General features: G+C 49.3%; 1 protein-coding gene and 1 long non-coding RNA gene across 4 annotated transcripts in view; one reads left to right on the forward strand and one right to left on the reverse strand.

The window, feature by feature from the left end:
- LOC120384438 overlaps positions 1–14,182 on the reverse strand; it is a 134,916-nt gene that overhangs the window by 45,412 nt on the left and 75,322 nt on the right. The window lies entirely within an intron of this gene.
- JPH3 (junctophilin 3) overlaps positions 1–14,182 on the forward strand; it is a 118,862-nt gene that overhangs the window by 17,767 nt on the left and 86,913 nt on the right. The window lies entirely within an intron of this gene.

Raw genomic sequence — 14,182 nt, forward strand, 5'->3', positions numbered from 1 at the left:
CCTTCCCCGTATGTTTTCTGGTTATATGCTAAGCTCTTTGGGGTGGGCACCTTGGGCCACAATTTTAAAGGTATGGGAATTTAGGTGCTTTCAAAAATCCCACTAGGCACCTAATTGCATCTTTAGGTACCTAAATATCTTTGAAAATCTGGCTCCCTGTCTTCATATCTGCCTGTAAACTGCTTAGTGCAGAGTGGGCATTATACCAATAATAAGTGCCCCAGTTGGAACGTAGCCAGGGCTTTTAACATCCCTTCACTTACTAAATTGTGATGGGATCTTCCATAACTACATGTAGTCTAGACCTCAGGTTTTAAGTCTCCCCTGAAAGGCAGCACAGCACCTCCCAGTGCCTAGCTGGGGCACTGGTGCAGGACTGGTTCTGGGAGAAACGCACCATCACCACCAAGTCACTGTTACCACTTCCCGTAGTTTGAGTCTTTGGAGGTCAAAGGAGTACAGTCTCTAGCTAGCAGGGCTGAAGGAGGGGCACTTGAGAAGGTTGCTTCTCCCATCCACTCAAGTGGAAGGAGGAATGTATGGTTCGGATAAGTCAGATGGAAGGGCAGGGATTGTTTCTGAAATGAGAGGGGCACCAGGACAGAAAGCAGGTGCCCTTTATGTCCCCGCTGTCACACTGCCCTGGGATATGCTGTAAAAATACCTTTCCTAAGGCCAGATCTGCACTACAGACTTATATCGGTATAACGACATCGCTCATGAGTGTGAAAAATTCACACCCCTAAACGACATAGTTATACAGACCTAACCCCCTAGTGCAGACAGCGCTATGTCCATGGGAGGGTTTCTCCCGTCAACACAGTTACAGCCTCTCAGTGATGTGGATTAACTACGCTGATGAAAGAAGCTCTCCCGTCAACACAGGAGCACCTTCACTTGAGCGCTAAGTAAAACAAAATGAACAGAACATCGGCGTTCTGATCAAGTCCGTAACACTTCAGATCTTTCAAGCACTTTGGAAATAGGAGCTAATCAATCTTCCCAACACCCTTATGAATTGCTCAGGTATTGCAGTATTATCCCTGCTTTTGAGATGAGAAAGTTGGGGCACAGAGAGATTGTTCACCCATGACTGACACAAGGCAGCAGAATAATTATAACAATGCCTAATTCTTTTCATCAGGAGATCTCATCACTTTAAAAAGGAGGTCAGTATTGTTCCCTTTCCGGTGCCTCAGTTTCCCTAGCTGAAAAATGGGGGTAGGTGACTTGTCCAAGGTCACCCAGTGGTAGAACTGGGAATGGACCCCAGATCTCTAGTGTTGCAATCTATTGCTCTGTTCACTAGGCCACACTGCTCCCCTACCTTGCTAAGGGTTAGCGCTCCAGAGCCCAGGTTTACGCTCACTCCTGTAACCAGCTCTGTGCAGGGTGACCCCTGCACATGTGGGGATCTGCTGACAGGATCATCACCTAAAGGTACATTCTGATCCCTGCTTTCAGAACCGTGCTCAATGGACATGACACTTTGGGGGTCAGATTGGACCCCAGCTCTTCCCTTGGGGGGTCAGTTCCAAAGCATGCCGTCCATGTGCTTGTTCCCAGCTCCTCACAAGGGGGTGCTGGGAGTGTTTGTAGCAGAAAACACATAAGCTGCTGTGGCAGAGGAATGAGACAAAACTGTTCACCAGCCTTCAGCCCACCGGACAGCTCTGCCCATTAGTGTCATGATGAGCCCCACCATGTTATCGCACTTGATACACTTCCCACTTCACCTCCGGCTTCACCCAGGATCAAACCCATCAGCTGGGCTGAACTTGCTGCTAGACTCCCACCAGCACCCAGCTGATTTATTACTGCCATCAACAGCTATGTCAGGGGTAAACCTTCTGCCCCAGCCCAGCTCTGTGCCTGCATGCAGGAGTGTCCGGTGGTGCTGGAGGTAAAAGAATCCTCCCCTTTCACCAGCAGGCAGCATAGAGCCAGTGGAGCCATTCTGTGGCTACTATGGCAGTATGCAGAATGCATCACCAGTATCTCCCCCATCAAGGATGTGGGGGCTCAGCCCCTGGAAACACTTGTTGCTCTCCCTCTCTTGGCCATTTTGAATAATCGTGTAACGGGTCAGTTGCCTCCCATGCATCCCCTCACAATCTAGGATCATGCTCAGGGCCGGCTCTACAGTTTTTGCCGCCCCAAGCAGCGGCCGAATTGCTGCCAGACAGCGGGGGCAGTCCGTGTGCCCTTAGGGCGGCAGGCACGTTTCCATGGCGGCAGCAATTTGGCGGCAGCTTCTATGTTTAGCTGAAGCCGCTGCAGACAGCTAAACACAGAAGCTGCTGGCGAATTGCCGCCACCGTGGAAACGCGCCTGCTGCCCTAAAGGCGCACGGACTGCCCCCGCTGTCCACGGCGGCAATTCGGTGCGCTGCTTTGGGGCGAAAACACAGGGACTGCCGCCCCTTGCGGAATGCTGCCCCAAGCACCAGCTTGGAATGCTGGTGCCTGGAGCCGGCCCTGGTCATGCTACAGGCAGTCTGCCTCAATTTCCCCACTAGGCCTTTTCTTGGTCAACAATACCCCTCTTTGAGGAGTAGGGTATTAATATAAAATAAACAGCAAATGAAACTCAACATCCCAAAACAAGTCCATCCCTAAGTCCACACAGCACAAGATTTCTCTTCCTCCTCCCAGAACTTCCTGCCCAGGGTCTCTGCAATCCCTCCCCTGGTTAGACAGGGTCTTTCCCAGACATCCCCACCTGGTCTCAGGGTCTTCCTTGGAGGAGCCTTTCCTCCCTCCACAAACTCTGCCATGGATTCCAGAGCTTCTCCCGCTGCCTCACAGCAGCTTTTTATAGGAGGATCACCTGAGCCCTTTCAGGTGTGGTGCATTCTGTAATCAGGGTTGGCTAGCTCCAGCTCATAGGAGACAGGCCGTTCTGTTACAAATCTGTCTAGGTTCTTATATGACATCCATCACCCTACTATGTAAGGTCCTCTGAAAAGTATGAAGTGGGTATAAAGCAATAGCTTCTCTCTTGCTTCCCACCCACCACACACCCCAACGAGCAGGGCCTGAAGTTTGGCATGTTATTTATTTAGTGTTTGCTGTTCTGACAGGCAGGCCGGCTCAGGGAAGAAGGTTTTCCATTTTGCTTGGAAGGTGCTGGGCCAAGTGCATTGAAATCTTTCAAAATTTTGATGAAAGGTGAAAAAAAAAGTGAATGGAATTTTATGACAATTTTTGTCATTTTTCCATCTAGCTCTAGTGCGGGAGTTGTGGCCTCACAAATATCTCTTCCGGGGGTGAGTTCCAGATCAGCAGTCCAGGTCAGATGCCAAGTAAGGGCTGAATAACGAGGCCCAGCAATATTACCTTTGCGACTTTCCAGTTCTCAGGAATGTGGACCCTTGTATCCTAGAACTTCAACCAAAAATGACCTGTCAGACTCCACTCATTTCCCTCTTTAGCTGCCTGCAAAGAGATACTGTCCATTCAAATTTGTATTTGTGTGAAAAGATTTTACAAAACCTAAGGCCAATAGAAATGTTTCTAGATTTAAGAAAAGAAACCAAAACTCTGGAACCAGTTGTGAAACAAATAAAACCTTCACCTAAGGGTTTGGCAGCCCAAACAACCAAAGACTATAAACAACAATGAAACTGACCTCACTGACTGTAACAGCCCAAGCTGAGAATAGAGCATAAATGGAGGGAAGTCATTTGACTTTTTACAATTCTTCCCATTGCTGTTTTTGTTAATAATGTGGGAAGAGTGTTTGTTCAGTGTGTGACTACTAAGGGTTTGCTCCCAGGTCGTATTGGATTAAAAAATTCTGCCTGTCTTTGGAGCAGATCCCAAGGTGACAGCACCTCTTTAACCTTTGGCAAAGGCTGTTATCTGGCCTTAGCCTTTGGAGCGGCTGATCTTTGTTATTTCCTGTATCTTCGATGCACACACCATCTAATTCTTTCCTTCCCAGAGCAGGAACTAGGATCCCTACTGCGGGGCAGTTCACCATCCTTCCCCTCCTTGATAAAAAGAAAAGCAAAAGAATCAGCCATTTTCTTCTCTCCCCCCACCCCGTGTCCCACCATCTTTTCTTTTTTTACTTCTAGTGAATCAGTTTCCTCTCTTGCATTCCATCTGCTGTGGATGCAGCTGAAGATTTTGCAATCATCATGAGGAATATTCTCAGCAATCCATCTTTCAGCATGTCAGTTTTTTCCCCGACCTCCAATTATCTTCCCAAATTATTTTGGTTCGTGTACGTGTGTGCGTGCATGTGAGATCTTGTTGGCTAGTTTGTGATTCTCAGAAGCCTGTTGCTTGTTGACACAGGAACAGAGATTGCACAAGCCAGGATTCAGAGGGAAAGAGTTAGAGGTGACTGCAGAAAGGGGATATAAGGTTACGATGGCCTAGTGGGAAAAAAATGACCCCTTCCTCCATTTTGATGCTGTTAGCCAGGGTGATGTTCACCCCAGTGCAGAGACCCCGCACCAACCTTCTGACACTCCAGTCATGTCAAGAGGCAAGGCATCGAGAGGGGCAGCAGCCAAGAAGTGGAATGCAAAAGATTTTACACACACACTCTCTCCTGGAAAGCCAACACGCATGAAATTAGAATCTGGCCTGCTTATTTATTCATTCTGGCCCTGCGTCTGCTCCCCCTGAAGTGAATGGCAGAACTCCCATTGACTCCCATGGCTCTTTTCACAAGGGTGGTGGTTGGGATTCCTTGGATCAGATTCCCAACTTTCACCTTCTTTCCATGCATTTGTTCTTTTAGTGACTGCCGTCGAGCATTAGCCCCGACCAAATGGCCCTGGTGTCCACGGCAGCCTGCGGGATGCTGCTGACCGCATAATGGACGCTGCATTTTCCTAAATGCACTCACTCCATTACTCTCATGCCGTTCATGCTTCGGGAAGCACTTTGCGTTGATTGATGACACAGAAAGTGCTACAAAGCAAATGGCTGTTGCTCTGGTTGTATTATCAAAGTAAGTACTGGACTTTTGACAAAAAATGTAGCAAGAGAGTGTGTCCTTTCAGCATTCTAGCCCACAGGGCTGGTTCATGGTTGCTCCATTGCCCTTTTGCACTGGATATGCCAGTGCAAAGAGACCACAAAGCAGCCACCTGGAACCCCCAGCGAATGAATAATTCCTGGCACAAGAGCAGCATGTCTGTAGGAGCCACGGGACTGGCAGGGCAACCCCTGGGCCACTCTAGCAGGAGACCCCAGTGCAAAGGGTGGTCTGGGGTGGCTTAGCAGTGCAAGGGAGGGTGACTGGGGCGTTCTTACCCTCTGGTTATTCTGTGCCATTGGCACATCCGATAACCTGCTAGCAGTGTTGGTTCAGAACTGTTTCCCATGCTGCCTTGGGGTGTAATCATGTCAGTTCTCATGAAATATGAGCGGGATTAGGCTAGGTCAATGAAAGACCATCACAGATAACCTGGGAGCTGCAGGAAAAGTTGCCAGTAACTCAGTGAGTGGTGGTTTATCCTTTATCAATGCTGAACCATTATCTCAGCATGGCAATAGGGGGCCCTATGGGCCCCTGAAATAATCCCATGGCTCATTTTGCAATAGTGGGGTACAGGGATCAGCCCAAGTGTCCTGCCTTTACTCTAGTCTTGGGTAATGCCAGCACATTCGGCATACCTAAAACTCCCCGTGCAGTTTCATTTGGATATAGGATTCTCAGTCCTGCCGACTATATTTTAAAGACCATGTTGTGTTTTTTGGTCTGTCATTTGATTTTCAAACTGTCCCTGCCCATCCCCAGTGGGAGAGACAGTGTATGAGACAATCCGTGTTTCCCACTCTCCCAGATTTATTGAATAAGGTGATTCTGGCCCCAGCGGGCAGAGCTCTCACCCCCAGAGCTGTCCCCTGCCCAGCTATTAATTCTGCTCCTCCTTTACCCCCACACCCAGCAGTTCAACCCTGCCACCAGTTCAGCTCCCTCAATCCCCACCCCATCAGTTCAGCCCTCTACCTCCCCATTGCTCCTCCTGGGGTTCTCCACCCCCCTTTCCTGGCTGGGGGGACAGCAGGGTCCCCCCACCCCTTCCAGGCTCAGGGGGCAGCTCCAGGGGCTCTTCATCCCCCTCTGCCCCTGCCCAGGCCAGGTGCTGCAGGGAGGGAGAGGGGAGGAGCAGAGGGACGGTCCTGACCCTGTTGCCCACAGGAAGGGCAGAGGGGAGGGGAGGAGGGGGCAGACCTACCCTGAGCTGTTGGGCTCTTTGGCTCCCCCACCCTTCCTGGTGGCTGTGGGGAGGGAGGGGGGCGAGTGCTCTGCCTGCAACAGCTCTGATTGGCTATTCTGCCCCAGGAGGCAGGCACGTTGGGTGGGCAGCATGGACCCAAATTCTCTAGCAGGCCAGAGCATCTCGCATTATTGGGAGAGTGGTTCCAGCTCCGGCCCAAATCCTGCTGGTTTCTTCTCCGCTTCCTGCCCCAATCTGTTGGGCAGCATTGCTGTGCGCTGTCAGACGGAGGGCATGTTCCGCCCTAGAGATGACTGCATGGCAGCAGGAATGCTCTGGAATTTTATACATAGGGTGTAGAAAACCTGACTCACCGATGACGCTCCCGCTCAGTGCTGGGCGTGGCATAGCAGCTTTTTCCTCTCTAGTGCCCCATGCTGACAGGCAATCCAGCCCGTGGTGGTCTCTCTTCTCGTGACTTGACATCCCCTCCCTGACAGCTCACTTTGAAGTCTCTCCCCTTCCAGGGTATCTGTGTCCCTAACAGACAATGTCCTACACTACACCGGTCATCAGGCTGTCATCTTCCGCCTTCCAAGGCTCCCCTTCCATCCCACTTGGTTGTCAGGGCAGTGGTCCCAGGTCTCCTCCCTGGAGCCTTTTCACCAAACTCACAAGGGCTTAAACTTAATCCATCCCGGATCCTCCCCAGCTTTCTGTTGTTCTGCAGAACTCTGACTCTCAAGAGTTACCCCACAGGAGACTTGCCCCCACTGTGGGTCCTTCACTCCAGTCCAATCCTAAGGCCACCTGCCTGTCAGCTGGCCTTCTCCCAAGTCTGCTCCAGGAGTCTTCTTCACCCCTGCTGCCCTCTCCCATCAGAGTCCATCCCAGGGTGTAGACTCCCGCTCAATGCTCTTCTTCCGTTGAATGCTTTCCTGGGTTTCTTCCCTGGAGGTCCAAGTCCTGCCCTTCTGTCAGGGCACATCACTGGAGCATGCGTCACCCTGGGGGCATCTCCATATCTCTCTGGGTTCCATGCTCTACTATTCAGAGATGGACTGCAAAGTTCTTTCCTTCTCCCTGTGCCTCGTTCTAATCTGTATGGCTTTTCTTTATAATCACCCTCCAACTCCTTCCCCAGCCAGGCTTCATCTTTAATAATGCCTGGCCCATCCTCCAGGTGCAGCTAGGCAGCATAATTGGCCTCTCAGGTGCACGCACCTCAGCCCTCTCCTTCCCTGCATGGGGTACACATCCCCTCACAAGGGCCAAATTCTGGTTCCATATACAACCCCTCTGACAACCATGGGGGCTGTGTAGTCGATGGCAGAGAGAGCACCGCATAGGATCAGGCTTTATGTCTGTACAATCTGTTTACAGAGACCGCTGGGCTCCTTTTGTGTTCATCATGTGGCAGCAGCAGCCACACCCTAGTAAAGGTTCAAGCTGGCTTCCAACTTTAAGCCTAATTTTCAACTCCTTCATCTGACTTCCCCACAAAAGGATTTTTCTGGAATTCCACACACTACAGCTCACCCCAGGAGAGGGCCTCGCTGGGGAGTTTCGTACAAATCATTAAAGGCATTTTAAAGATGCAGGCCTTGATCTTTTTGTCTGGCCGAGTTGTGCTTAGCACAGGACCCGAGTTACAGAGAGGGAAGGTGGGGAGTGGGAGGGAAATTTTTACATTCCCTCTGCAGCTTCCCAGTTCTGTAGCTGTCCAAAAACCTGGTTTGGCCCCTCGTGAAAACTAGAGAAGCCTGAGGAGATTTCCTATAAAGAGCTCCATTTCCAACAATCTCCTCGCCAACTGAGATTTGACGCTTTGTGCATATTTTTGCAAATGTTAGGGGGTGACAGTCAAGCTGGTGGCGGGCGATGTGAGCAGGGTGGTAGGGAGCGACGGGAGATCATATGGCAGTGGGTGACAGGCTGCACCCTTCCTCTGTTCACGCCCAGATGTTGGAATGGTTAGGTTTTCTAAAAGGCTTAGAATCTTGACAAAGAAATGAATGTTCATTTAGAGGGGCAGCTCGGCTCCCCCAAAACACACTCCCAGCCTCAGTTGATTTATTTGCTCTTTTTCATTAGTGCCATTACACGCTGAAATGCTGGCAGCTGTGCTTTCCAGCCAGTCCCCAGTAGCAAAATCCAGGATGCCTGTGTCCAACGGGAAAGGATACAACCATGGAACAATATAAATTTAAGCTACCATCCAAGGGAAGGGTGATATGGCTCGTGTTTTATTCTCTGCTGCGCCAGGAATGGCTTGACAGAAGGAAACCGCGGTGTGGGAAAGCTGGCCTTGTGTCGTCCCATTCTCTGGGGGTTTGGTTAAAAAAGCCAAACCAAACCCACTAAGGAGCAGAGAACAATTGTTCCTGGCCACATGCAGGTCTGGAAATGTGTTTTAAGGCCACACATTGGCCAGGTCATCTCTGGAAAAAGCGGCTGCAGTCTCACTGGGTCCTTCAAGTTGATAAAGAAATACACAGACAATTGCTTCTGCTGTAACTTGGTGCAACCAATTTGCTCCCTGAGGGCCCTCAGAGATTTGCTCTGTCGCTCCCTGATAGTTTTTCGTTCTTCTCTTCAGTGCAGCCTCTGGTTTTCAGCAAAGACCTGGATTTTTTTATTATTATCTGGCTTAATCCAATTTTTCAGCTGGGGATTGACTGAGATACAGACAGGTCAAGTGACTTGTGTGGGGTTGGAAACTGAGTCAAGTGACTCAGATGGGAGGGGGAAAGTTCAGAACTTGAGCAGAGAAGCCTACAGCTGCCTTATTCCTCTGTCCCCCTCTCTGCACCGACAGTGTGTGCATCCTCCTCTGCACCCGCTCTTGCAGTTGAGAATGTAGGAAGGAAGCAAAGATGGGTCTATACCAGCACCCGGGAGCCAGGCAGCCTGGAATGTGGAGAAATTAGGATCTCATTTTGCTCTCAATCCTGCTTCTAGAAGGAAGCAGGGACCAGAGGCTTTGTGGCTGGGTTATGATCCTTAGGGTTGAAAGAAGGGCGTTTGAGGCTTGGGGAAGAGGGCTTGGGGAGAGTTCACTCCTTTTTCCTTAGGGTGTTCCCTGATCATGTTCCCCAGAGCTTTCTCTCGCAGGGACAACCCCAGGGAGGAGTTCACTGCCAAGTCAGCTATGCAGGAGAGAGAGCAACTGTGCGGTGCCTGGACAGCTGTAACTATGAACAGAACTGACATTAGGCTTCTTGGATATAGCACTCATACTGAAGTGAGGAGCATTCCTTGATAGCAGCGTGGTCCTGTGGATGCAGCCGAGGGCTAGCAGTAAGAGGTAGGGTCTCTTCCTGACTCTGCTACTGAACTGCTGACCCCAAGAGGCCAATCTCTGTTGTGCTAAGGCTCCTTTACATCATGCTGGTGCCATAAAGGCACCTGTAAAGGGCAGACAGGCCCCAGGAATAGTCCCTGCATGAGGGACCTTTCCCATCAGTGGTGAACAGCCACAATGGCCCTGTGCCAGCCCCTGTGGTAAGGGTCACGTCAGGACTGAGGAGGGGACATAGCCAGAGGGCACTGGCTGTTCTCTTATCTCAGGGCCCATGGGAAGCCTTGGGAAGCAGAGTGGGAGAGAGATGAACTGGGGCCTGAGGCTCTTAATGTCCTGCTCAGAGCACTGGGCTTCTTTTCTTCAGCTGTTTCATAGGGTATGTCTACACTGCGGTACTGCATTTCAGAGTCCGACTCAGCTGACTCAGGCTCACGGGGCTTGGGGCTAAAAACAGCAATGTAGACGTTCGGGGTCGGGCTCGCGCCCGAGCTCTGAGACCCCCAAAGGGGGAAGGGTCTACACTGCAGTTTTATAGCCCTGCAGCCCGAGTCCTGGAAGACTGAGTCAACTGACGTGTCACAGGTCTTTTATGGAAGTGTCGACATACCCATGGTGTATGGCCCTGACATGCAGCTTCCCTCTCTGTTCATTGAACCTCCCACCCCCAAACGCCAACATGAGACCCTGACCTTTCCACTTTCTCCCTCCCACCTCTCCCCACATCCATAATCCTGACTCTCCTCCCTCCTGTCCTGTACTAATCCAATAAACCCTCAGTAAATCCTCTGTCTGCCGCTGACTCTTTCCCTGTGCCTTCTTGGAGTTAGTCTGGGTGGGATCCTTTCTCTCTGACTAGAGTGCAGATGGTGAGGGGCTGCTGCTTGCATTGCTTCATTTTTGCTCATGGCTGAGGAATGCCTCTGCAATAACTAACGTTTGAGCCCCTGGAGCAGTCCATGTGCCCCAGTGAGGGCCTTCTGAAAATCCCATTTGGGTGCACATCCCCCCAGATAACACTGCCTTGGTGCCCAGACAACTTGGGTGCAACCAGAAAAGCCCTGGCATGCTCATTTCCAATTGAAACCTCTAACTGGAGGCTCCTCTAACTGGAAGCACAAATGGCTGTTTGGAACAGCTTGTTAGTGTTGGGGAAAAAATTAGCATTAACCTTGTATTCAGTTGTTGGCTGCGTGTGTGTTTTTGTTGTGTGCTGCACTGGCTCTGGCTAGAGAGCCCTTACAGCAGGCTCTGATCGAACTGCCCCGAAGACCACAGACTTGGTTTCTATAGTGAAGGCACTCGGCCAGGTTTATTGACCACCAAGCACAGTCCCAGCTCCCCGGATCAATGTCTACTGTTACACTAGCACATGTATGCCTGTGACAATGGAAGTGGTTCAGTGAATGACGGGACTTTCCATTCCCCCCTGTGGCTGGACAAAGACACCTGTGACCCCTCTTTTATACACTGATACAAACAAGTTACATATTGCCCCTCTGACGTGGTTAGTTACCACCCTTTATCTTGTATATGTAGGTTCGGGCAAAACATCTCTATCCAGTACCCTGTCATCCTGACCTTATCTTTCAGAGGGGTCAGCATGTCCCTGAACCATCTCCGGAGAGTGTGCTTACACCATACTCTTGTATCGGGGTGCTCTGCAATGTGTTTATGTGAGTGTCCTGTGCATAGCACTTCTTAGGAGGATTTGCATTTTTGCAATACTAGCCCTGTTCTTGCCAAGTTCCGTGAACTTGCAAGTAGGTATGCGTTGTACAGGGCCTGACTTTTACTCATAGCTTGACTCTTCCTAACTTTGATTTATATCAGCAGGGCTGGACTACTTCAGTTCAGGCCTTTGGCCTCATACCTCCTATACCAGGCCTCATGTCTCAGGCTCTCTCTTTCTACTACAAACCTATTTGTGCCTTAGTCTAGGGATCAAATGCTTTGAAATCCTTAGATAGAAAGTACCAGTTATTATTACATGTTATTTAATTTATTATAGAAAATAGACAGCACTGGCTCTAGGGGAAGGACTAGATAGACTCTACCAGACTTTCCAATCTGGAAGTTCTATGCGGCAAATAGCCTAGTAAGGTCTTTTAGAAAGGATGAGCAATATGAAATTACAAGGACTGTTGATCCTCACACGTTGGGGTAATAATACCACCTAGCCCTTCTCTCACACTTTTCACCAGTAGATCTCAAAGTGCTTTACAAAGCAGGTCAATATCATTAGCCCCATTGTACAGATGGGGAAACTGAGGCCCAGAGCAGGGCAGTGACCCAACAGGCCAGCAGCAGAGCTGGGATTAGAATCCAGGTCTCTCAAGTCCCAATTGTTTAGGATAAATCAGCCTGTGGAAGCTTAAAGCACAAATCTGTTACTTTTGGCTAAGGAAAGCAAAAGCAGAAAGTGCATCCAACTTCTCTGGCGACTTTGAGACAGGGTGCACTACTGTCACCTCTCTTCCTCAATGTCCTTATGGGCTCTTAAGGAGAGTAAGATCCTGATCCAGCTTTAAGTCAAGTCAACAGGACTACTCAGGTGTTTAAAGTTACACACATGCTTAAGTGCTCTGCTGGATTGGGGCTTTAGCGAGAGATATGGTACGGCTACAATGCTTTTAGCGTGCTGATGACAGTCAGCTTAATATCTCTGTCTCGTCCAGCTCAGAGTGCTGCTGAGAATCGAGATAAAAGGGAGGTGATGATGATGTGCTGGGAGGAAGCAAGCCGAGAATATTGCTGAGGTTTATGTCCGTTGCTTGTTACTGACGTTCACAGTTTGGGGGGCTGGTTACATTCCCAGTGGCTCCCAGGCGAACAAATAGCATCAGTAGCCAGGGTGGCTGTTTCCCATTTGTATCTGGTTACAGCGCTGTGTCCTTTTCTTTCATATCTCATTGCTGAAATCCACTCATCGCCTCTGGATTGGACTACTGCAATGTGCTCTAATTGGGGCTGCCCCTTAAACCCACTCACAGGCTAATGCTAGTGCAGAACACATCAGCTCATTTGTTAAATGCCATAGCCCATCCCAATCACACCACCCCAGTGCTCTGTGATCATCACTGGCTGCCGTTTAAGGTATTGGTTTTGACCTATCAAGCCCTAAACTGCCTGGGACCATCTGACCTGGGACACCTCTCTCCATGTGCCACATTGACTTGATTGTGACCAGCATGGAGGTGCTCATGTTGGAACCCCACTTTGGTTTATGGGCTTGTCTACGTGGGGACATGCAGGAAAATTAATCTGAATTAAGTGAAGGTGTGAATTTGAAGAGGATTAATTAAACCGCATTCAATCTCTGTGTGGATGCTGCTATTCAGAATTAAAGCAGACTGAATTTGGCTGAGTTTAATTCACTTTGGAAGTGAATTAAGATAAACTGAATTAAGGCCACTTTAATTCTGAATGAAGGTGTTCACTCTGTGGTTAATGTGGTTAACTAATTCACTTCAAATTTACACCTTCACTTAATTCAGATTAATTTTCCTGGATGTTGCCATGTAGACAAGCCCTGTAAGGGAGGGGACTGATGGCAGGTAGTTTCTTATGCTGACCCCTCCATTTTGGAATTCACTTCCTCTCAGTCCCAAGTAGCCCCGGATCTGTGGCCTTTCTGAAAGTGTTTGATGTGAACTAAGGTGCTCATGAGAGTGTGGGGGCATTCCTTTGGGAGTCTCAGTTTCGGGGGCGTGACTGGCTGTTATTTTGTGATCTCCTGTTTTGGTTTTTGTTATTCATTTGGATTATATTTTTGATTAGCTGGCAAGGTCTATGCAGGTCAGGTGTCTAACTCCCATTGATGTCAATGGGAGTTAGACACTTAACACACTGAGGTGCTTTGAAAATCCCTGTAGGTGCCTACCAGCATCCTTAGGTGCCTGAATCCCTTGGACAGTCTGGCCCCCTAGAGCCCAGGACAGGAGTTTTTCACAATGTGAATGTGCCACAAATAAATAATACCGGCCAGAAGGCCAAAATGAAAGGGTTTCGGTTTGAATTGTTTGAGGCAGGCTGGGCTTTTTTTTTTCCTTGTCTAAAACACACCAAGCAGGCAATGCAAATAAGAGACCTGGCTTCCCCCACTCCATTTTTCAACTCAGGCAGACAAATACAGTAGGACAGGACTATTTAAAAAACAATTGATGTAACCAATGGCAACAATATTCAGACTGCAAGGCTTGGCCAAAGGATGAGCAAGAGAAGGTGATAACCATAACTGCACAGAAGTGTCTGACCAGCCTAGATTTCAAGGAAGGAGCAGAATTATGTAGGGAATTTCCAATAACAGGGAATAAAGGGAAATTTAGGATTGCATTTTAGGAAATATCTCCTAGTGGTGTGAGCTGGTGGAAGTTCTATGGCCTGCGATATACAGGAGGTCCGATTAGATTATCCTAATTAGCCCTTCTGGCCTTAACAGTAGAAGCAGTGGAAGCCCTATTGCTCAGGACACTTACCACTGGAAAACATTGCAGGGAACAACCTTCCACCTGCCACAGAGATGGGCTAGGAGAAACCTAACAGGTCACTAATTTCTGCATGATTATTACCAAGGGCAAAGAACGTGTCCTGCTGTACGCAGAGAGGATAGAAAGACTTTATCAGACTAAGTCCGAGGGCATAATCTGAGCTTTACCGGGGCCGTTTTTATCAAGGTTTAGTTTCAGTTTGGTTCA

The sequence above is a fragment of the Mauremys reevesii genome, linkage group 16, assembly GCF_016161935.1.
Source record: "Mauremys reevesii isolate NIE-2019 linkage group 16, ASM1616193v1, whole genome shotgun sequence".
NCBI classification, from domain to species: Eukaryota; Metazoa; Chordata; order Testudines; family Geoemydidae; genus Mauremys; species Mauremys reevesii.